The following is a 23,691-nucleotide window of genomic DNA, read 5'->3' as shown; positions in this document are numbered from 1 at the left end:
TTCAGCAACGTTAATATATTTTTTTTTCAGTAAGTGATTATGTTTTATGACCAGTTTAGACTTATATGGAGGTGCAGTAATATGCTATAAAACTCTACACCATAAGCTGTATACAGGACATATCAACTAGTCTAAAGTGATTACGTTAATAAGAGAAGAGCCAATCCTTCTTACAGTTTCATGTTATAGCAGATGAGCTCACTGCTCCTGAGGAAGACATTAAATCACGTTTGTGTAGAAGGTAGAGGGACTGGCTTCATGACTACTGTTTCAAGAAAATATGATGCAGATACAGACCTAGATCCAAGTATGGAAATCAGCTGGTGGGCCCCTCAGGCTTTCTGGCAACCCACATGCTATGGAGGAAGAAGAAACAGCTGCTCCAGTTATCTCTGGAAAAGATGACAGTGAAGGGAATTAAGCCTCGCAAAGAGGTCCAGGTCCCTGTGAAGGAACCGTGGAGCCTAGAGCCAGTGCCGTCATGGAAAGCCGTGGCGTCACCAAACATGGCAGCAAGCCGAACTCCTGATCCAGCACACGCTGAAGCAAAGGAGAGGTTTGCTGGGGGGGTTCAAGAGGGAGCGCACGGGGTGTCTCACGTGTGTGGATGCACAAACACATACCTATGCTTTCCCCGTGCCAGGCCGAGCATTCCTCAGTCAAGGCACGAGATACCAGCCCTTATGTCGAGGCTGGTTGTGACAAATCTGCATTGATACAATAAATAAATGTGACTGAGGTTTACAGTTCAAACAAGCTATGAGGAGCCACCACAAATCAGCTTGTCAGGGTGCCACCAGCTTTACAATCAATCTCACATAAAGGGCTTAGGCTCTGACTCCTTTCTTCAGTTTGCTTATTTTTGTGGGCTAACTGGCTGCAAGGGAGTCACTAAAGGATGACTGGGCTCAGACCTTTCTGTTTTAAAAAGAGCGAAGCACTTTTACACTTTAGTGGTAGAGCCCACTTGAAAAAAAAAAAAAGAATGGGGAGAAAAGCAAACAAAAGCCATCCGCCTCTGTGCTAATGGTTTGAGTCTAGCCTGGACAGTCAGAAAGGCTTGTTGGAAAACGCTGTTGAAGCAGGGGAAGCTGTGGGCAGCTAGGGCTGGAAAAGTTATGTCGTACTATAATAAATGAAGCCCTGGCTTGTGCCCTTTGAATGCCGTGTAATTAATCCCCATCACAGGGTTAAAATCAACTTTTGGATTCCCTCACCATTACCTCTTTTCTTTCTGGCCTCAGCCCCGTGTTCTACTTTCCCCCAAGAATGCTCTCAGGCAGTTTCACCAACCCCTCTTGACAGGCCAGGCTCAGAACTGAAGCATCTCCCCAGCAAAGCGGGTTAGTGTGGGTCCTGGTGCCTGCGAGCTCAGGTCCTGCCGATGTTGACCTTGCATACACGCAGGCATTTTGGCTGCGGTGGTGTGAGACCAGAGTACGTGGTCCTTCTCATAAGGAGAGGGAGTTTGGAGGTGCCAGACTGCTACCTCCTCCTGATCCTGCTGGCTGCTTTGGCTGGTTTACCTTCGCACTACCACAGCCATCAGAGGGGCTCACCTCCTCTGGCTTTGGCTGGCCAAGAGGGGCTGTGCGGCCAAAGCCAGCTGTTTGCCCTCCCCCCACACTCAGTGAGGAGAAAAAGGTACTCCCTCCTTGAGTGCTTCCACTAGCATTTTTGAGATTTCTACCCGAAATGCTTTGGAGCTGGGACTCTCCTCCTGGGTACGGGGACACCTTGCCTTGGTCCCTCACTTTCGGTGGTCAACATGAAGGTAGTCACTACAGTAAAAACACCAAGAAGAACTCAGAAATAAGGCACCCAACTAGAGTATCATGCAGAAACAACACCACCTTTTTTTCTTTTACCTTTCCTGCTATTCTGAACCAGGCTAATGGTTTCCATGTTTTTTCCACAATGACTCCCAAATGTTTTTTTCCTCATCAACATGCTGAATGGCTGTTTCATTTAGCACATAATCATTAGCTTCACTCCCTGCTACCAGACACGTTATTTTGCCTTTTCCTTCACTGAAAGGCATTTGCCATCTGCTGATTCACTCATAGCAATATCGATGTTGTAATATTGCTTTTAATAATAATAATAATAATAATGATGATGATGATACACTTGGTTCCCTTCTAATGTTTTTCATCAGATCTCAAAAATCCAAATTACTCCAAATCATGTTACAAAACTCATTGTCGCCAGCTTTATCCACAAACGCTGCAGTTCAAGTTCAGCTATCCAGTTTCAGGCTGTTTACCAGAGGCACCCAGCACTTTTTGTATTAAATGCCCCTATCTCAAATTAATCTTTTTGATTTTTTTTTTTATGTCCCCACTCCTTGCAAGGGGGTTGGACTAGATGAGTTTTAAAGGTCCCTTCCAACCCAAACCATTCTATGATTCCATGATTTTGTAAAGCAGTTTTCTACCTGCCTAGCTCCAGCCTACTCCTATACCATTAACGCTCAGGAACTCTCCACCTCAATCATACCCTGCTCTAATGCACACTCCCAGCTACATGACGAGGCACTTAAGTTACAGAATATCCCAATCACTTATATGTGTTTAGACTCATATCTACTACAAATGACTCTAAGTGAATCTAACCACATCTTAGCAGGTAGCTTTCACGCTGATGAAGGCAGAAACTGGTGTAAACAATACTGATGCTCCCTTTCAAATTTGGCTAAGCTGAATTCCCGTTCTTTCTTTCCTGTGCAATAGTGTCCTTTAAGATCTCAGCAAGTGTTGAGCTCCACTGAGATAAGGTCTCCATGTCTCACAACTGAAGCTCTCCAGTCACCTATTAAATATTTTTCACACTTTCCTTCTCAGAATGCTTGCTTTTTTTCCTTTTCTTTTCTTTTCTTTTCTTTTCTTTTCTTTTCTTTTCTTTTCTTTTCTTTTCTCTTTTTCTTTTTCTTTTTAAGGTAAAGGTATTAAAGTGACTGCTCTGGAGAGTTTTTTTGGTTGTCAGCTCTTCTACTGTATTTTAGGATTGTCATTGCAGTTGTTATGTAGGTTATTTTAGCATGGAGACACCAAATTAGCAGAGATAATACCGTGTGTATGCAGAACAAAGCGAAAAGTGAAGAGAATGAGAGAAGTGATACAAAGGGATTTTCCAGCTCTGTCAATAAATTTACCGCAAAAATTACTTCCTTCAACATGTTTGTTACTAATGGACCCACAAACAGAACTACTTACAACATAATACTTTCAGAGACTAGAGTTCCTTTTTCTGTTTGCAGGATATCTGCGCGTGGAGCTGAATGTCTGCAATTTTCTTATTTAAAAGCAATTCTTCAGCTAGCTGCCAAGCTCATAGCTTGTGGGGCATACACATGGTGCTCCCTTGTCTTGCATGGTGTAGCTGACTCAGACAATCTTCAGGCCTTCCAACAGGTATTAACCACAGGGGAGGCAGGGAAGGCCTGAAGATCATCTGAGTCTGACTAAAACTATGCTTTAGTGCTCCCACTTCAATACAGAAACGTGAAAGGATTCACAGAGACAGAGATATTCCTGTGCGCAACCAAGGAGCCATCAAATGAAACTAAGGGGAGCCAAGACCAAAGCTAATGACATGGGAAGAGGAGCTGGACAATGCCTTTCCAAGGGTGTGGTGGATGCTAGAAGATAACAAAACTCAAGGGAAGACAACTAATTCATGTCAGACATCCACACAGGGTCACCAAGTATGTGAACACATCAGGCATGGGGAGTCTTAGAAGTGGGTAGAGGCAGGAGAGCGTGAGGGAGGAGTGTTTAACACACAAGCCCTGCTGTTACCATCACCCCCAGGCCTCCTCCAGCAGCCTCCAACAGTCCTTCTTGATGACACAACTCCAGGTCAGGGTTTCAGTCCTCTTAAAAAAGCTCTGAGAAAATTTTCCAGTGTGAATGTTATGGGGTGGATTTTACTTCAGATGCTCTTTTGCAAGCATACAAATGAAAATTGCGCCTTTCATTCACGTTATTGTCAGCGAAGTGGTACTTCCACTGAGAGTGGTGAAGATGTGAATGGAGAAGAAGCTGTAGAAAGTAAATGTTATTGAAAACACAGAACTTCGCTGTTTTCAATAACAGAATGTCTGCAGGACACTTTTCTAAGTGTTTACCCAAAGCTCACAACTTAATTTCAGTACTGCAGAAATAAAGAGAACAGACACTTCCCACAGGAACAGGAAAAGCCTCTGTTTCTTGCCATGTTGCGAGCTCATTAAATAGAGAATTCTTGAAACTTCTTCACCCTCCCCATTAGAAAATGAAAGTGCAGGCAATGCAACAACTTACTTTGATTGTCAAGGAAAATAGGACAGAGAGATTGCCCCAAGCTGGAGGCAGGCTTGTCCTGCTCATCCTTTTCTTCTTTTTTCTGTTTTTTTTTTTTCCACTGGAGGATATTCCTGGGGAGGCATGACAGCCCTTGATCAGGGATCTGTTGTTTGTTATCGCAGATGGTACTGAGGTGGAGATGAATGCCAGACACATTAGGCTTAACGGGATGAGTTTTAGCAACTTGAACATGTTGATGAAAACAGGAAAGCTAATAAATCAGCCACCAAGGACCAGACTGGGAAAGCTAGTCTTTGGGCTTTTTTTTTTTTTTTTTTTTAATGTGGGAAGCTTCTGGGGCACAAATAAATATAGCAGACACATATTTGTTTTTTAAACCCAGGCACATTTGCAATCTGTTGGGACATTCAACTGACTTTAAACATTTCTTGGTATAAAACCAAGCCAAGAATCAAAGCCAACAGAACAGATTAACCCAGGTCGGTCCCGAGAAACGGGCACTTCACCTCCCATTCCTAGCTTATGCATGAAAAGGACTCCTCTTTTTCACCCCTCTGGCCAACATTTTTTAAAACCTGAAAGTATGGCAAGCTATTAAACAGTGCCATTATTGTACTCATGCAATGGGATATTCCATTGCATTTTGTGGTGTATTGTGAATTAGCCTAGGGTTCAAACTGGGCTGCAACCTCGAGTAGGTTGCAGTGAAGACCAATAAACTTTAGGAAACATATCTGAGCGTGGGGACCCTTTCTCAGCCCCCATAAGAACAAATTAATCCAGTCACCAGCATTAATATAGTTCTCTATGTGTCTTGGGATATATATATGCGCCTTTGCCAAGCACACTTTTTCCTAGGGCTTTTTTTTAATATAAAAAGACGAGAAGAGAGGATAGGTTGAACCAAGTCCGGTCTAAAATTATGTGGACCTGGCTGAAACTGTGTGAGTTACTTATGTAAAGATAGTTTTGCTTCCTAAGAAAATACGAGGGGGAACTTGAACCATGTCTTCCCGTCGTTGCTGCTCCTGCTTCCAAGTTGCTTCTTGCTCCATTACAGTGGTTCTCCATTAAGGTGAGTGATGTTTTCCTGAACTGTGATTTAAGGGGGTATTTTGGAGGAATGCAGTAGCTATTTTAATTTCTGGAGTTATATTTAATAGCTGTTTAATTTACTAAAACATGGCTTTGCAGAATGCTGACTCAGAAATACTTATATACCAGATTAAAAAAAAAGTAGGATGACCAGAATGGGGAAAGGAGATGTGAAAACTAAAGATTTTTCATTCTATCTTTTGAAAAGCTGTAAAAGCTCTTTCCTCCCCCACCTTGACATCTTGCATGTCTGTCCTACTTGATTCCATACAAATGCCCAGCTTTCCAGTAGTTTCAGATGTTTTTGAAAGGATTTGTGTACCCGATCACTCCTATGAAACTATGGGGACTTATAATGCCAGTAGCAATAGTGAGTAGAAAATAGGAGATAGTTCCATGATTAAGTCAAACCAGTTCCTTTTTTGTGGCTGAGGAAGGTACTGCAAGGTATAAAGAGGCCAAGTAAGCCTTGACTTCTGCCCTGATCTCCTCTAAGAGTAAGGTCTTCTTCTGACCATAGAACTAATCTTTCTCCATGGAAAAAGGAGGGCTTGGCATGATCCATACACATATGAAACTCCTGTTGTGAATTCGCAACCTTGACAATTCTCTACATAGGCACAAAACAGTCAAGACTGTCTCCAGATATTTTCTGTGAAGTGTTCACTTAGCATGGGTTGCTACCCGTGTCTTTGCTTGAAAAGGAACCCTAATTCCCTTCCCCCGGTGTCTCATCCATTTATGGATCCCAGTTTTTAGTCTTTAAAAGTACACTTAAATTGAATTGATAATTTCACTTGAAATGATCTATGTAAAGCACCTGCAGGCCAGTGATACCTGTGTGTACACTGAATGAGATTTGATGCCACAGATAAATGGATTTGGGGTTGCATGTAAGTATCTATTGCTTATTTGTCAGTGGAAATTGATACTGTGAAATAAATAGATCTATTAACTTTCCATGTATATTAGTACACAATCCAGCCCCGGGCCAGGCTGGGGCTAAATGAATTAATTTTTCCTATTGATTTCTCCTACTTGTTCCCTTTTTGAATTTGTGAATTCCTGTGCATGATTGTGGTGAACACTAAAAACATTGATTTTAAAATGGGCTACTTGGAAATTCCTGGCAGAGAAACTGGATTTGCATGTTTGTGATTTGTACTGTACCGGCTAATTGTATCCTTCGCTGACCAGAAGCAATGCAATGATCTTTGCCTGACTGCCATCGACACAACTTGCTCAATGCAACGGCTTGCAAATGCTTGGCAGGTCAAGGGGCACTTAAGGAGATTTGAAAATTGTTGTAAAAAGTTAATGCAGAGAAGATTTCTGCCTCATCCACAGTGCATTCACAAATGCATTCACAAATGCAAAACAACAAATGGCGACCTATATGGACAAATTGCCGGGGAGAAATGACATGCTCTGCTCTAAGACTCTGTTTTCTCTATTACCAGTGTAATTACGCTGAAACAGTTATTGTTGCCTTTCTGGTGCAACATTGCCTGGAGAGGTGGTAGATGCCACATCCCTGGAAACACTCAAGGGGCTCTGAGCAACCTGATCGAATTCAAGATGCCCCTGCTACTTGAAAGGGAGTTGAACCTTTAAAGGCCTCTTCCAACTCAAACTACTCTATGATTCTACAATTTCTTTGTGGTGTCTTAAAGCAGTATTAGCACTGGAGCAACTCATTACAATGTGTTACCTCACCAGAGTCACTCTTGCACCAAGGAGTCCCAGGGCTTAGTACATGTAAAGGTCTACATGAACACACGTGTAATAATCGCATAGATGGGCAGACATCATATACTGGCTTTCAGCTGAATTAAGTGAACACTGTCCTCAAACTACAGTAGTTAAAGGCAGCTCAGGTTTGGGGCTTAAGCTACTTGACAGTCTTCCTTTAATCTGAATTCCATGGTGTTTTCAACAAGAAGCATTATCCTATTTTTCAGAGGTCAAATAAATCAGCTTTAAGCTCATGAAAAGGTAAACACGCTGATACCTGCTTAACTTTTCTGAGTTTATGAGATATTCTGGCAATGGGAATACAAAGAACCACTATAAATCCTACTGCACACAAGCACCTAATTTCTGGGGTGCAGTGTGTATGTGGAGGTGTTCCTCTACCATTCAACGTAACTTCCCCTGAAACTATTATTAGGAAATATTAAATGAAGTAGCAGTATAAACCCCAGTAGGAGCATGCTTTTATGCAAGAGATTTTCCCGCTAGCTGGTTCTGAAGAAGTCATTGTATTTCAGGAGGGAGTAGAAGATTGATCAGGAGACATCTTCTGCTGGCTTGATAGTGCCATTTTGTTGCTACATAAACAAAATATGTAGTTACAGATGAAAAATAACTCAAGAGGATTACAGCCTGTGTTTTACAACCAATCCTTCTGAGTTTTTCTGTTATAATTGTTTTAACGACAGTAAAAGTATGCCTGAAATCTCTGCGCATTCATATGTATATATAAATACGTATATGTATTTGAGTATGTTAATATGCATATTTCTATTTAAAAGCATTGCATTGTAAATGTATGTTGTTCTGTAAATGACTGGACTGTGCAAGGGTATAAATGTATTTTAAAGACCTTTTCAGCAAAAGTGCTTAAATTATAGGCTCTCATTTTTGAGTCCTGGCCATAACTAGATCTGACTGGATGTCAACAGAAATGCCTTTAAAACAGTGACCGTAAGATCACTTCATGAAGCAACATGAACTTATTTTACAAACAAGAGCTGCTAATGAAGAGAAACGGGGTTGGACTGCAGCTGATACAACAGCCCTTCTCACCGCTACGGCCCTTGAGCATGGCTCCCATGGGGAGTGGTGGTAGGCAGCGGGGTGTACACATCTCTGGCGGGGCGCAGGCGCCAGTGCCTCCCCAAATCCCTCACTCTTACTGTTGTTTCCAGTCACATCGAAAAGAAAGGCTTGTGAGTGCTCATGCCATCTGGGACCAAAAGCCACAGTTAAAAGCTGAAGTCTTAAAATGGGGGAAACCTGCAAGTAGCCTCTGTGTGTGTGTAAATGGACATCTTTATTTTATGTCTGATTTGATTTTCCCATTTGTATGTCAGCTGAAGATAAATACAGGGAGATTTCAGCTTAGTTAACAGTGGAATTTTGGTAAAACACCCCCAGAAATCAGGAGACGCTGATGTTATTTTAAATGGTCCTTGTCTCCATTTATACTAAGCAAGCTGAGCCTGGGGTTTGTCCAAAACAGAGCAGAGAGACCACCGAGTAGTCTCATCAGCAGAGCACTAATTGTGGCCATTTATTATAGTCACTTATCTGATAGTAGCTTCTTTATCTGTGATAGTTTTACAGGGATAAAATCCACCAGGCATTCACACCAGTATATAAACATGTTACCTTGTGGCAGAGTGTCTGTTACTTACTGTCAACACTTGCCAACAAAAAAATGCCTATCTTGAGCTTATATGAAGTAATGATGAGTTTAATATGCTCCAGTGAAAGCTGCAGAATAAACAAGGCATCACAAATGTTTGCCTTGTCTGGCCTCTTAAACAAATAAAGGTGACTGAGAAGTACAAACAACACCAGGTCGGGGCTTATCGGGGCGATGGTGGCAACGCCGCGAATGCGAGCTGTCCTGGCGAGCGAGGCCTGCGTGCCTGCTCATTATTACTGTAAATGTTGGGGGAGCCTTTCAGAAGGTAAGTCTCTTCCTTGAGCCTGGCCAAAACATTGCAGTATGAAGCTGTAATGCTGAGGCCATTTCAGAGCTAGTTTTGGTACATTGGGGTGCGGGGGGACAAGAGGTGGTGGGGGGACCTCGCATGCAGTCTCAGCTCCACTGGTCTTGTATGGCCCCAGAGACACAGGCCAAGCTGCGTTTTCATGTGTGATTAGCCCCCTCAGCTCACCTTCTCCCTCCAAACACAGTGGATAAATGAGGAAGACCCATGCTGGCGGTGTAAATGCCATGCGATGAGTGGGAGGAAGGGCCACACAATCACATGCGGTACTTTCAGATCAAGGGAGGAAAATCACACTAACAAGCGCTCACAAGAGAGAAAAAATTAAAAGCTTTTATTATTTTACTGCTATACTTGGATCAACCAGAACAAACTAATTTAGCATGTGACCACAATCAGTGTGATCAACAAAACTTGGTGAACCGATGGAAAAAAAAAACGGAAGATGGACACTTCAATCTATGAGTAGTCTTTGTTAAGGAATCATCCCTATTAAGGGAGGCACTTAAGACCATCCATCCCGTGGCTGACAATAAATAAGTTAGCACTTGCTTGGCTTCAGTGTTGATCTTATGATAAGTGATGGAAATACATCCCATTTGTCATCATGAAATACTGAGGACAAGTGGAGTTAGCTACCTAGGACAGCTGTTTTTAATGTCAGACACTGCATGAAGTCACCAGAAAGGGAAAATTCAGTTGCAGATTGAATGCTTTGTAGAGGATCTTAATTTAGTAATCGATCACAGCCCATGAGAGTGAATCCACACAGACATACGCCTTACACTGAAATTGCAAAAGCTCTCATAGTTGGCAAAGGTGTTTGGCAAGCATAGATGCTGCTCCTCAGCCTCATGGGAGGGGTACCGATGTTCAGCTTTGCAGAGTCAGCTCACCCACCATGTTCTCCATGCAAAATACCACGTGTAGAGCATATTTTCTTGTGACAAATGTGATTTTTTTCATGCAGAACTGCCCTTCCTGTAACTCAGGCAATAAGGATGGGGAGCTTCCTGCTTTGGTTTAGCTGGACAATGTGAGGCAATTGCAGCTTCATCATCTCTCACAGTGAACAACAGACTGACTTGAAAGCTTTCTTGTCTGCTTTCAGCACGCTCATTTCCAGTGCTGCAAACAAACAGCTGGATTGTTGGGTGACGGCGTGGCTTTCATTTGCAGCTAGAAGATCATATAATCTGGAAACCGTTTGAAGGGATAATTTCATTTCAAATTGCTTTGGCACTGTAAACAAAATGACCCAGGACCAGATGGAACGCACTGGCAGCACAGTCCACCTGTTGGCTAAATCCGTTTAAAAATATCTGAATGCATGGCAGATGTGGCAGAGCGCTCCTGGTTGGGGAGGTGATGGCAAGGCCGCGTCAGCAGGAGGGATGGCATGGCTCAGGGGGGATTATCCAGCCCTATGTAGTACCCATTACACACCCGTATTGTTGCACAACTCATTATAAAAGAGATGGATCATTATTTTGTGCAGTTGCTGTTGGCTGGGGACTTGTTTTACCCCAGCATTTGGCACTTAGATGACCTACCAGCTGGCTGTCCCAATGGTTCATGGGCTTGTATTTTATTTTGCAGCTGAGGTGAGCCAGAAGCATGTACTTTGTTGGGTACCCAAGCTCCCAAGCATGGCATTTTCTCACCCAGCCGGAGGGCAGGGGGGCTGCATCACCAATCTCAAGGCATAATTCATCCTCCCATGCAGGGACGTGTGCCAGGTCTAAGTCTGCGTGCTGCATGGCACAGTCACCATCGAGCAGAGATCCCTGCTCGAGGAGGGCAGGCGGCGAGAGGATGAAGGGTCAGATTTCCAGCTGCAGTTGAGAGAGCTGTGTTTCAGTGGAAAAAGTGGCCCAGTTTTTCTAGCCAGTAGCTCAGCAGATCCAGCCCTGGATATGAAAGTCAACCCAATCTCTTTGCACAGGCAATGAAAACCCAGTGGTTAATACTAATTACCAGTGCTGTTGATGGTCCGCGAACTGGAGGAGAGCTGGCTACTTTTCCCAGGGCTGTATAGTTTCTACGCCACTAGTAGAGTAGAAAACACAAAAACAAGGTATTATTTTTGTCAGTAAATGAAACATATCTGACTCAAATTTCCCGCAGAAGACAGCAGATCCATTGAGTAAAAGTGTGTCATTTTTATAGTCAATTCTCCGAACACAACCACATTTAAGAAAGCCACAAACCTGAATAACAATATGATTTTACATTTAAAAAAGAGATTTAGCATGTTACAGTACATTTTCCCTGGGCTGCAGGGGAACTGTTTCTTGCTTAGCTGTGAGTTCATAAATCATCAGGTAAAGTTCATGCACTATCGTGTTTCAGGATGGAGCTGTTTTACAAATAATGCTGTGCGGTGGTTCTCTTTCATTGGGAAAGCCTTCAAATATGAGAGATTGATAGTGCAGGGAAACAATACAGAGGAGTGGGCAATTGATTCTGATAGAGCAAAAAATTTGTTACCACTTCAGCGGCTGTTGCTTAATCTCCTGTTCTCAGAGCTGATAACATGATCATAAAGTTCACTCCTGGCTGAACGCTGGCACAGGAGTTTCTCAATCCAGAAGTGAGTTCCAGATATGAACATTAGTACTGCTATTAATAAAACTTCCTCCTTTCCAATGAAAGAAGTGCAAATAAATGCAAAATTTGATTTGTGATAAGAGCTGCTGGGGTCCAGCCAATATCTGGCTTTGTAAAAACAGCTTTGCAAAGATGGAAATATCCAATTATGGTGGGACACAAATACGCTTTTTGCACTCAAAATTTTACAACTTTTTAGTAAGATGTTTTGAAGCAAAACTAGGGACTGCCTTTAACTTTTTATTGCTCTGGGATCAGCAGTACCACTGAAGGCAGACAGCAAGGAGATGCAGCCGATTGCCATCAATGGACTTTGCCCATAGCCCGGCTCCAGCACCTGCCTTGCACAGGGCTGGCCTGTAATTACGTCTCTTGTAGCAATAGCAGTGAGGTGGGCTGAGATGTCTTGAAGGGAATATATCTTTCTCTTTCAGAAGGGGCCATTCTCGGGACCAGAAGAACCGAAAGTCCTTCTCTGTGCAACCCTGGAACAACAGGGAGGAAGCTTCATTTTTGTCAGGTCCAGGAAGCCGTTGTCTCTTCCAGTTACATAGGAGAATGCATTTAGAAGATCTGATTTCTAATCTCAGCTTCGTAACAAACTGTTTTTAGTAAATCTTTCTGCATTCTGCATTTCAGCTCTTGATGTAAAAAAATAGGTGTTGTGACTTTTGTTAAGCAATTTGTGAATCTCAGAGGGGAGAAAAGAATTTATCTAAGTACAATGTAAACAGATTGATCCGAAGAGCTTTGGGACCTGGCTAAGTGATTACAAACAGCGTCTCTCCTAGTCCTCCTTCACTTTTAAAATCTGAGACTGCAGCTGTGACAGTGCTATGGGGATTTCACAGTTATAACAGACGCTCTTTGCAATGAACTGTTTGAAAATGCTTAATGAAGACTAAGTAAAGCTGTCACAAGGTCTTAGTGTGGGAAAGGGGGAGTTGCCATTAAGATTAATACCGCTGTTTAATTACTTTTTTTCCCTTCCAGAAATGTAGCTTAACTATAACAAAGTATTTTAGTTTTTTGATAATGGTGTAATTTCATTTAATAACAACACTTACTAAGTTACTTCTTGAATTCTTGATGTAAAACCTCTATTTGGGCAGGTAGCTGTCAGAATGTAGTCTTGCCCGATATTCTCACTCCCCTTCTCTTCCTCTGTCACCAGCCGGAACCTACAAAACTAGCTTACTTAGGAGTATTTCGATGCTTTCACTGCCTGCTAAAATCAGGAAGTATAAAACACAGAGAAAACTTTTTAATTTTTTTTTTTTTTTTTAACAGCCAGCTACCTGAGGAAATTGGGAACAGGCTTTCACGTTGTCTCCTCCTCTGTAGTAGAACATGCTTGTGCTACAGTCATGGTAACATTTATGCCTGTGATCAGTCTGCCTGAATTAGAGCATGATCATGTATTGTGGGATGCAGGTGATCATGTATAAACCTTTGGGACCACAAGTAGGTAAAGCACACCTCACGGGGAAACTGATTCTCAGCCATGCAGTTCTCACATCGCACCAGCATGTCGCTGGGAGGGACCTGAATTCAGGTAAAATAAGTAATGCTGGGAAGGGTCAGGCCCTTTGCTTGAAGACTGTTGTAATGTTTAGGCACAGAAGGATGGATTACAGATTTTTCAGCCTGAATTCCATACCAAAAAATCTGCTTAATCCCCTTTTTAATACTTGTGTGAGTGCCAGAAACGTCTTTTATTTGCTTCAGCAACAGCAGCCGGTTAGTTAGATGCTATCAGCTACTTCTTCATTCAGCTGTCCTCTGCATGCTGATAAACACCACATAAGACAAAGGAGAGAAAACTTAAGCCACAAGCTTATCCTGCCTATAATAGGATGCACCTTGGAACAATTTTGATGTCTCCATTGAAATCAGCTTAGGTTAAGCCTACATAAATAGTGTCAAAGGGGAACACACCCAGAACGCTCTGGGAGATCATGATAAACACTCCTGATGTTTTGCAGCTGTGCTCATCATCTGTGCATTTCACAATAAAATTTTACAAAGCATCCAGACACCCAGCTGGTTGTATTCACTGCGAGATGGCTTTCTCCACGATGGCATTTTGTTCTGTATCTATTGCCCTGCACTATTCCCTTCCCCGCCTTCAGCCCCAGTCACTTATTTCTTACTAGATACAGCAAATCATGATTTTTTTTTTTTACATGTGTTAGGCTTCAGGACTGAATTTTACTTGCTTGAAAGTGAGAAAAAAACCAAAAACTTCCCTGAAGTGAAGGGAGGTCCAATTTACAGTTAACTGCATCAAAGAACATGCGATTTCCAAGTATTTTTAAGTTAATATTTGTCTATGACTGTGATTGTAATTTCCCTCTGGAGTGACTAAACCTTGATTCTGAAACTTTTATATATGTGGTAAAGTCTAAGTATGCGAGCAATCGTGCTTCTTCTCCCATCTCTCTGCCCTGCGGTCTCTGATATCCAAAAGCTGAGCACAGCTATCTGCAGGATTGGAGTCTCCTTTTGCGAAAATGAATAAAGGAAGCCCAACTAAAAAGACTCACACCTGAGTCTCCTCTCACTGACAGCATATCATGGGCATAATTCCCCTGATGAAAGTGGAATTCCTCCTGATTTACACCAAGAGCATTAACGAGAGAGGGCTCAGGTCTTAAGTGCTGGGGTTTAGCCGTATTTCTTCTGTCTTCATTCCTTTCCAGACAATTCCCGGGAAATCTCACTTTGGGGAGATAAGTGCCTACAAGAATGTTGAAATTGATTTCAGAGCAGCCTGAAATGGCCGCACAGACAACCAGCCAGAGGAAATGCCCCAACAGAGGGATTTATTGCACTATCGCTCCTCTTCGCCAGGCTGCAGTCTTAATCTTTCATGATGACATTATTATGAACCAGCAAAAGCAGAGACAGCCCTGAGAGACTGACAGCCCGGTGCTTCATGGCTTTCCTTGAGACTTGCTAATCCTTGACTTAAGCGGTGCTAACTGAAACGTCCTGCAGGTCAACCTGGTCCAGCAAGATGTGGAGTGAATTTTGGGGGGAACAGTGTGTGCCTCCTGACCTACAAGCCAAGCCAGCATCCAATCACAGCAGGGCATCGCAGTCTCCATTTTGGGGGTTACCAGTGCATAGCCAGTGGCTTTCTTGGGTCTTGAATTGGGGGAGCAGCAGGTCCTGGAGCACAGAGAACAGGTCCCCAGTATCCAGGGTATGAAATAACCATGCAAAGTGGAAAGGTTTCTATTTCACAGTCCTCCTAGAGACTGAGAAGAGGGCAGAAAGCAGAGGGGAAATGGGTCTTTTGTCATCCTGTTGGGCACAGTCCCGTCTTCTACAGTGTCTTCAGTTTCTTTGTGTCTCAAGGAAGGAAATAATCCTTGCTAACTGCTAATATTAAAAGCCATAAATGGCCCATTTATTGACAAACTGTATATTGCACCTTTGTCTTTTAGAAGCACAATTAAACACTTAATGACCCTCCCTCCCGACTTCTAGGATCATTTTCTCTGATTTCATCCCAATTACTTGGCTTGTAGGCTGGATCGGGTTTGGCCTGAAGAGTCCCAACTTCTCCTGAGGTTAGATGTCAGTGTTGAGTCTGAGACACATTTCAGACAGTTTGCGTCATTGTGTAAACAGTGATAACAATATTTAATGATGATAAATCTGAATTTCACTACAAAACTATAAAACAACCGAGAGAATGAATTATGCAATTTACAGCTAGGAAAAAGGCAGCCAAAGGGAAAGCAAAGGATATGTATATCAGAGAGACAAATTTAGTGGTCTGAGACTATAGTGGCATTTTGGTTTTGTGTTTAGTAGCACTTAGCAGTCATGGTACATAAATAATCTTTATTGCAGTGGAACTTGGGAACGCTGCTGGCGACTACTTGTCACCATGCAGAAAGACTGTTTCAGGCGGCACAGCAAGGTGTATCTTGGGTCTGGAGGGTTCATCTCAGGCTCATCGGTCCCCTGATGCTCAAGGGATGATGTTGGGTGACACTGTGCTTCTACCCACACCCACGATGTGTGAAAACACTGGCTCTCATGGAAGATACTTTCTGTTCTGGCCTAATGAAATTCTGCTGTTCTTGCTAACTTAATTACTCAAATGAATTTTAAGTGTACAGTCTTATGGATTCAACAATGGTGTGAAAGAAAAGGAAAGGAACAATAAAAGAAAATCACTCAGAGAAGAGTTACAAAAACACAAACATTTCTATCTTATTTTTGGTTCATTTGTTTATTTTTAATCTAGGAAGACCAAAAAGAGGAAGAAAAATAAGGAACAGCATCTGTAAACTATATTCCTTCCCTTTTTCTTCCTCCAATGCCATCCCATTATTTTCTTTTTTACTTATTTTTAACGGTATCAAAATCCTTTTAAAATGTACCATTTTTCATACATTCCTTCACTTTTCCAGTGAAGGCCTTGAGACACAAAAAGTCAATATTCTCCAAAAGTTCCCCAAAATGCCCGTCTTGAGGACAGCAAAAATAAAGTTGTGTTCTTGAAAGCTGAACATGATTTGGTTTTCTACCTTGAAAAAAAACCAAGAAAGTTCAAATACAGTGGTGGTTTTACAGAATCAAAAATTAATATCAGCATCAGTGGTCATTTCATTATTGTGATCTCATGTTGATATAATATGGGTGATGTTACATGCTATAAAAAAAGAATGTGTGCAAGAATTAATACTTAGTGCCTTGGCCTGCTAGAGTTATGGATAAAGTAAGGGAGAGAGGTCAGCTTTGTCTCCCTTTTTCCTCACCCCATTTTTGGTGGGACTAGGACACCCCACAGTGACATCTGGGACCAGCCTGGTTGTTCCCCTGCTGAGGGCAGCAGGACCATGGTGGCTGTACACAGAGGCAGGTCAAGCAGGGCTCGCTTCTGCTCCGGAGTGGATGGGCAATTTGGAGGACGAGTTTCTAGGGCAGGTCCTTCTTTCCTCCCAAAATCCATTACTTGGGACAGAGATGCTTCTGTAAAAAACTTGGCACATCTGTGGCCCCATCTCTGCAAGGGCTGCTTGCGTCCAGCCTGTCAAACTGGGATAGTTTGCAGATAGTACTTACCTACCTCTGGGAGTGCTGTGAAAACCAGTAGCCTCTGTCCTTAAGTCTGCTGTGAACCACTCTAAGTAGAAAGTGTCTGAGCTTCCTCCAGCCCACAGCGAAAAAAAGAAATCAATACATAAGAGTGAGGAAATGCCAAATTGCTCAAGCTCTCCATTCTTCTGGTTTCTAAGAGGATACTGTAAATTACAGAGTAAACAACTTTTGAAACGACATTAAAAAAGTGATGTGTCACTTGCCAGTGTCCCTTTAACTATGAAAAATAACAGCAACATAGGAAAAAAAATGTAAATTTACCATCAGGCAGATCTTCCCCCGGAGCATAATGCAGAATTTGATGAATAGAATGAATGAAACAACAGAGGATCCAAGCATTACACAACGGCTATAATTGTGCTAACCAGCTGTAGTCATCTGCTGCTTCCAAAAAAAGTTCAGAGCATTTTGACAGTGTCGCCTGTGCGGATTGGAAGGCTGCAGCAAAAATGTATTTCCATTTATTATTTGAAAAAAAAGAGGATCTATTCCTCAGTGTCAGATTTTGCTTGGAAAGTGCCAAGACAGCGGCGAGTGAAAAACAGGATTACTTACAAAGCTGGGGGAAAGATAAAAAAAAAAAAAAGAAAAAAAAGCTGTATCTCTTCCAGGGAAATAAGATTTTAGATGGGAATATGCTGCTGGATCCAGTGGCACCAGTGACCAGCCTAATCCTGTGCCTTCTCCTGAAAGTGATGGGCCCACCCAGATCCCGGGAATACCCAAATTGGAAGCTTTTTGTCCCAGGGAATGGTGGTTTTTTGGGCACAAAGGCTGACACCAGACTGCTATTTTGAAAGCCTTACGGTGTGGCTGACTTGGCTGCTTGAGGCAAGGCTTGGGAATCAGACATCGCAAAGCCCAGCTTTTAGGAATCTGTAGACAACATGTGGTGAAAGCTGGGGCTGTGCAGCAGCTGGGCCACCTAACTCAGCTAATGGGAAAGACCGAGGAGAGGGACAGTGGTCTCAGCTCTGCCCTGTCCGGACCAACGCCGCTCTACTGAGGGACCCCTGAGTCAACATGGAGATTGGGAGCTTGCTGTGGAAGGTGGCTGCCACGCAATCTAGCCCTGAGGACACAGACTCATGGGCCACTGCTTCTGGGGCCATTGCTTTCTTTGTATAATTACCCAGAGCTATGCTTGGAGTTTTTTTTCATGCTGGAGTCTGATTGTGTAGGGGAAGGAAAGGCGATGCAGTGTATTAGGAGGGTGTTATAGCTCCAAAGGTGTGATATGACCTGGGAATGCAGATGAATCCTCTTCAGAAAAACTCACTGTTAGTGTGATTTCAAATGGACTGTTTTTTAATAAATGTCTTTTTTGATACGTTCATGAGCCACGGAGTTCTAGGAATGCTTTGGTGTGCATGGTGTGCAGGTCAGATTCATTTAATTTGGAGATGAGATAGGCAGTTTTATCCAGCTTTTAGTACTTGGTTTTGTTTTTGGTCACAGATCATTTACTGAACCTGTTTTAAGTGGACTGGAGGGTGTTTTTTTTTTAAGCCAAGAGGGTTGGTTCTGGCTTGTTACAAAACAGCGGCTTTCAACAGGATCCAAATCTATCTTCAGCTTTTCTGGGTAACTCTAAATGAGTACTTTAACTTGGGGATTTCTGTGCCGAGGAAGAAGGGAAGTTAACAACTCAGCACAGCGCAGAAGTAGAACTGGCATGTGAGTGTTTCTGATGTCCCATGTCTCCCTTTCTGTGGTTGCACAATAAAAAGTGAAGCTGGTGTAGGTCGTCCTGCACCTTATGAATTGTAATCCTCTTGTTCTTCCTCAGATTTCAGCTCAGGTGCTGCATGACTGTATTGCCAGAGACAGTGGAGATGGCATCTCGGTTCAGCAGATGTCCTGCTTGAGGGAGAAAAGCCTTTTATTTAGGGTAGAAAAACCTGAAAGAGTTTAGGGATTGCCCACTTCCTTTACACAAATATTTTAATGGAAACTGTTCGGCCTAGTAATGTGAGCTAAGAGGGTAGATATTACATGCAACTAAATTAAAAGGTTTTGAAAAGCTTGCTGCAAACAAAAATTGGAGGGAAAAAAAGAAACAGAAAAGGATGGAGCAAGCACACAGACCATACCCATACAGCCTTAGCAAAACACTGCTGGTGATAGTCCTGCTTTACATGGGAAATCGGACTAGATGACCTCTAGAGGTCCCTTCTAACCAAAATTTCTATGATTCTATGAGCCATATACATTACTCACCATTTCTTCTTGTCATTTTACTTGTTGATTTTCCTAGGGAAAGCCTAGAATTTAAAACTTCAGTCTCTTTTACACCAGAATATTTGAGCAGTGACTGGGTTAGGCTATAGGCAAGCATGCAGCTTCTGCTGCTAAATAGTGTCAGAAGGGAACAGGCTAAATCAAGAGAATTCTCTTTTTCCACCATTAGGCAAAATTCTAGGTCTCAGGACTCTCTCAGGTTCACATAGTGTTCATCATGGTATTGCCATACAGAGGGAAAAAGCCCCAAAAACCAGAACAGGGGTGGTGGGTTGATCTTATATGATGGGGTCTAGCTTCTCCAAGCAGGGGTTGGAAGTGGAGGTAGAAAAGGGGAGGGTGCAGGCTGGGCAGCTGAGTCACACTGCGTTGTTTCAGCTCTTGGGCTGGATGGTGGAGGCCATTTGACAAGGGGATTGTTGAAGAGCAAATAGCAAATAAATAGAAGTCAATCTACTTTGAAATATTCATGCCTACAACACAGGAAACTTAAAGGATTTGTCCATCCAGCTGCTTGCAAACAACGAGCAGTGTTGGAGCAACAGAAAATCACTCTCCCAGTATTAATTTTCAAATCACGTTTGGACTGGGACAGCTTTGACCCAGCTAGGAAAGACCCGAGAAGAGCAGATTAGCTGGAGTTACCTCCATCTGGAGTTCCCACCAGCATTCCTGGTGCTCCTCCTCATCATCCATTCACTGAGATGAAGGCTTGAATATTGCCAGCTGTAAGAAGACACGTGGGCCACATGAAACATCTGCCTCACCAGTTCATTCATCTCGCTGCCCAGCCCAGCAGTAAATTACTCAATTTACTGTCTAACCTGGGATTTAAAAAGATCAGAAAACTTCAGCCTTGACCTTAATGGGCTGTGATGAGATGCTGGGTACCCTCTTCCCTGCCAGCTCCTCCTGCATTTGCAGCCCCTATCAGCACCATGGCTTTCAACTGCATCGTACTCATATACTTTTGCATATACTCTTATCCAGTTCAGATACGCTTACAAGAGAGAAGTCAGCACAAAGCAAGGCCACACAGTGGTGGCTCCAGCCTCACTGGGAGCACTCAGCGGGCTGGGAATGGGGCTGCAGCGCTCCGTCAGGGATCTGGGTCTCTCTGGATGTGGCCGGGGCTGCATTTATTGAGTTGCTTTGGTTACTCATAGAGGCTCAGATCAACCCCCTGGCCCCAGCATTCGCTCTCTGGAATTCGAATGGTTTATCTCACGCCCCAGCGAGGTCCGAAGCAGCGTGCTGCACCAAGCCCCTGCTTATCGCGGCTCCGACATGGCTTCTCTAAGCAAATGTTTAGCCCTACTTGACTCGAGATGAGTGCTGTATTGATTATTAACTTTAAACAAACATCTGGTTTTCATTACACATGGTAGCAGACCAGAGAGGGGTGCTGTACTGGGCGGTGCGGTCACTTAACAACCATCAGGGCTGGCTATAAAGAAAATTTAACATATCCTGTAATTACAGTCTGCACAGCACAGGGGGATTTGGGATCTGCAGATCCGATTTCAGAACAGAAGAAAATGTTTATTGTATCTGCTACGCACATTTATTTACTCAGTAGTAGCAAGGCTTTTGAAATATTGCCTGTGCAAGAGCTTATTCCTTGCTTACGAGAAGGACTTTCTTGTTTAAGCCAGGAAACCTGAGCGAGGCTCACGGTCAGGATGGCCTGCTTAATACTTTTACAGGCTTTGGGATTTCAGGGTTTGCCGAGTACGTGGGTCTGTTCTGAAATATAAATAACATCTTCCCCCAGCACTGCCAGCTCCAGCAAGTCCCAGCTCCTCCAGCCGCAAGGAAAAGCTGCAGCTGGGGTGGCTCCGCGATGGCCCTGTGGGGCTTGAGGACCAGGCGGTGGGGACATTGCCCCAAGAGCCAGTGGCCTCAGTGATCCCTGGCCTCTGGACAGGGAAGGGGTTTTGAAGGCTGTCCAAGGGCGGCCCTCCACCCTTCTCCCCACCCATGAACCCAAAAGGATGAATTTGCACCCGGTGGCTGCATCCGTAACCCTGCGTGCAGCATCAGTACCCGGCTCCCAGGGAATTATCAGCCAAAGGGACGTTTTGGGGATGATGTAATGATGAAACTTGAGCTCCAGCTGAAAGGACGTGGTAGGTGGAGTTTCTATGGAGCCAGACAGAGCTGGGATCCTCTCCCTCTCAATTTTTTCTCTTTTTCTGGCTCATTCAGGCTGTCTCAATTAAAGCTCGGTTGAATTAATCTTGCACTCTTAATGTCAGTGCTATTTTTCTAATTCACCTCCACACTCTTAAAGACTATTTCTCCAAACAAAACGGGTCTGTTCTTCAATTTCAGGCTGTCAATTTCATGGGCTGCTGATACATTTATTAGGTGTGTAATTTGCTATTTTTAGGAGGCTGCGGGGGAGCAGCACCATTTTTTTTCTTCTCTTTTGCATTTATAAACCTCTTACAGTTCCCTGTCCACTGAAAATATTTTTACTATTTAAGATGTAGTATCAAAGTCTGGCTATCTTGGTCCAAATTCCTTCCTGGCGTAATTGTACTGACCTCTGTTTCACAAGGAGTGAATTTATTCTCTAATGTTTTTTTTTTTTCTTCTTTTTTTTTGGTAGACATGAACACTTCTTGGCCACTCCTGGATGCAGGAAAGCATCCAACTGTACAGACCGATGACGTGATCAAAAACGGGCCTCAGCTACAAACTCTGCTGCAGGAAATACTTAGACCTTTTTACAGTTAAGCCTGTCCCTTAGTCCCACTCTCTCTCTCAAATCACAAATGCCCACACACCACACAGGACATACAGTCAAAGTTTGCTGCCAGACTCTGCTCATTTCAAAGCAGTCGCGAAGAATTTGGCAACAATTTGAGGTCAATTCCTGGGTGATGTAGGGGGCACTTATCTATGCCCCTGCAAGAGGGCGGTCCTTTTTGCCTCTCCGAGGCTCTGAAACTAAGGGATTGGAAGGGTGGTCATCACCCCTTGAGGGGACGGTCCCTCTCTTTCTGTGCCATCCATGCTCAGTCTGGGAGGTTCACCAACCACCAAGGCCAGGCCAGGTGGTGGGGGCACAAGGGAACTGCACTGTGGCCATACAGATAGAGCAGTGGCAATGTGTTTGTACAAAGTCAAGAGGACACCAAATCACCAGCCAGGTTAACCAACAATGCTTAACTAGTGGAGGAGTGCTTACATTATAGAGATTGTAACTGGGAAAGAAAGGTGGTATTGAAGAGGGAGGGGAGAAATTTGCACTTCCCTTAGCACATGGGTCATGATTTCTGGAGTGGTAGAGGGACTTTGGATAGAGTCCATACATGGTCCTTCAGTGAAAGCAACCTTCCGGCATCTTCTCATGTCTGTATGCCTTTTCTACCTGCCTGGGGAGATTTTCTGCCTTCTGCCTTTCTCCAGAACACAGGGGCTCTGGAGTGACTGTCCCAAACGTGCAGTCGTTGCTGCACACCTTCTGCCATCAACATTGTTAAAGATGCATTGCAAAGAAGGGGTGTGACCATGACATCTCAAACTTCTCCTCTGGCATTTGCAGTTCCTGTCCATGGGTGCAGCTCATGCTGAAGCCCAGCACTTTCTACTGGAACAACACTTAGTCCTTTGTTGAGTTGTTGTCTCTTGCCCTGTTGTCCCTGTTCTTTCCTCCCATGCCCACACTGTGTGTGCACCAAAAGTATAATAAAGCAGTTCCAAGGGTCTCTGCGTATGGGAAGCGAATGTGGCAGTGCACAAGCAGCTTTGAGCTGAAGGTGGGCTGAGAAACTGGGATCAGGGTCTCACAAGACTGAGTCATGCTACCTAGCTGGCCGAAGGGCAGAGAGGACGGTATCTAGTGCCGTCATGGGCAGCAATAAATGATGTAGAAATAAACAATGCAGGAAAGCAGAGCTTTAGGGCCAGACCTCCAAGCATAATTAGACATCTAATTTCCTTGTGGGCCTCCCACTGAAATCAGCAGGAGGTTAAATGTCGAAGCACCTAAATGCCTTTGGAGATCTGGCCCATCACCTTCTCATTATAAAATGCAAGAGATAAGCTTGTCTGTGCTGTCCACATGCCAGATGCAGTTGGACCTATTTGCTCTCTCCTGTGTATCTGTGCTCTGGAATTTCTCTGGGGTCTAATTCTTGGCATATCCCCAGTGCGTGCTGGTCTGGTCTGGGCGTGTTTGAGATGGTTTGCGATTTACTCCTGCTACCGAGAGCCGCTTCAGAAAGTATCTCAGGACTGCCCCGCAGCCTGGGCTGCTGCACCGCACGGTCAGGCTGGAAATCTCTGCTGAAAGTACGGCAACCTGAAAGCGGAAGAGTCAGAGTCAGAGTCCAACTGTGCACCAAAAAGGTGGGGAGCAGGATTTAAATGGAAATATAGAAATGATAGCTGTTGCTCTAGAAACGTGTCTCAGAAGTTGCTTTGTGAGGATGAGGCGGGAAACTGAACGCATGGGATGACAGGGGCTAAAACCCTTCCCCTGCATGGCTCCACTTCCAAATAAACACACAGAGTTAATTAACAGCCGCTATCTCCGTGGATTTGCTAGGTATGCTCTGCCGTGCTTC

The sequence above is a fragment of the Chlamydotis macqueenii genome, chromosome 3, assembly GCF_036417535.1.
Source record: "Chlamydotis macqueenii isolate bChlMac1 chromosome 3, bChlMac1.mat, whole genome shotgun sequence".
Lineage (NCBI taxonomy): Eukaryota > Metazoa > Chordata > Aves > Otidiformes > Otididae > Chlamydotis > Chlamydotis macqueenii.
Note: the sequence above shows the minus strand (reverse complement) of the source record.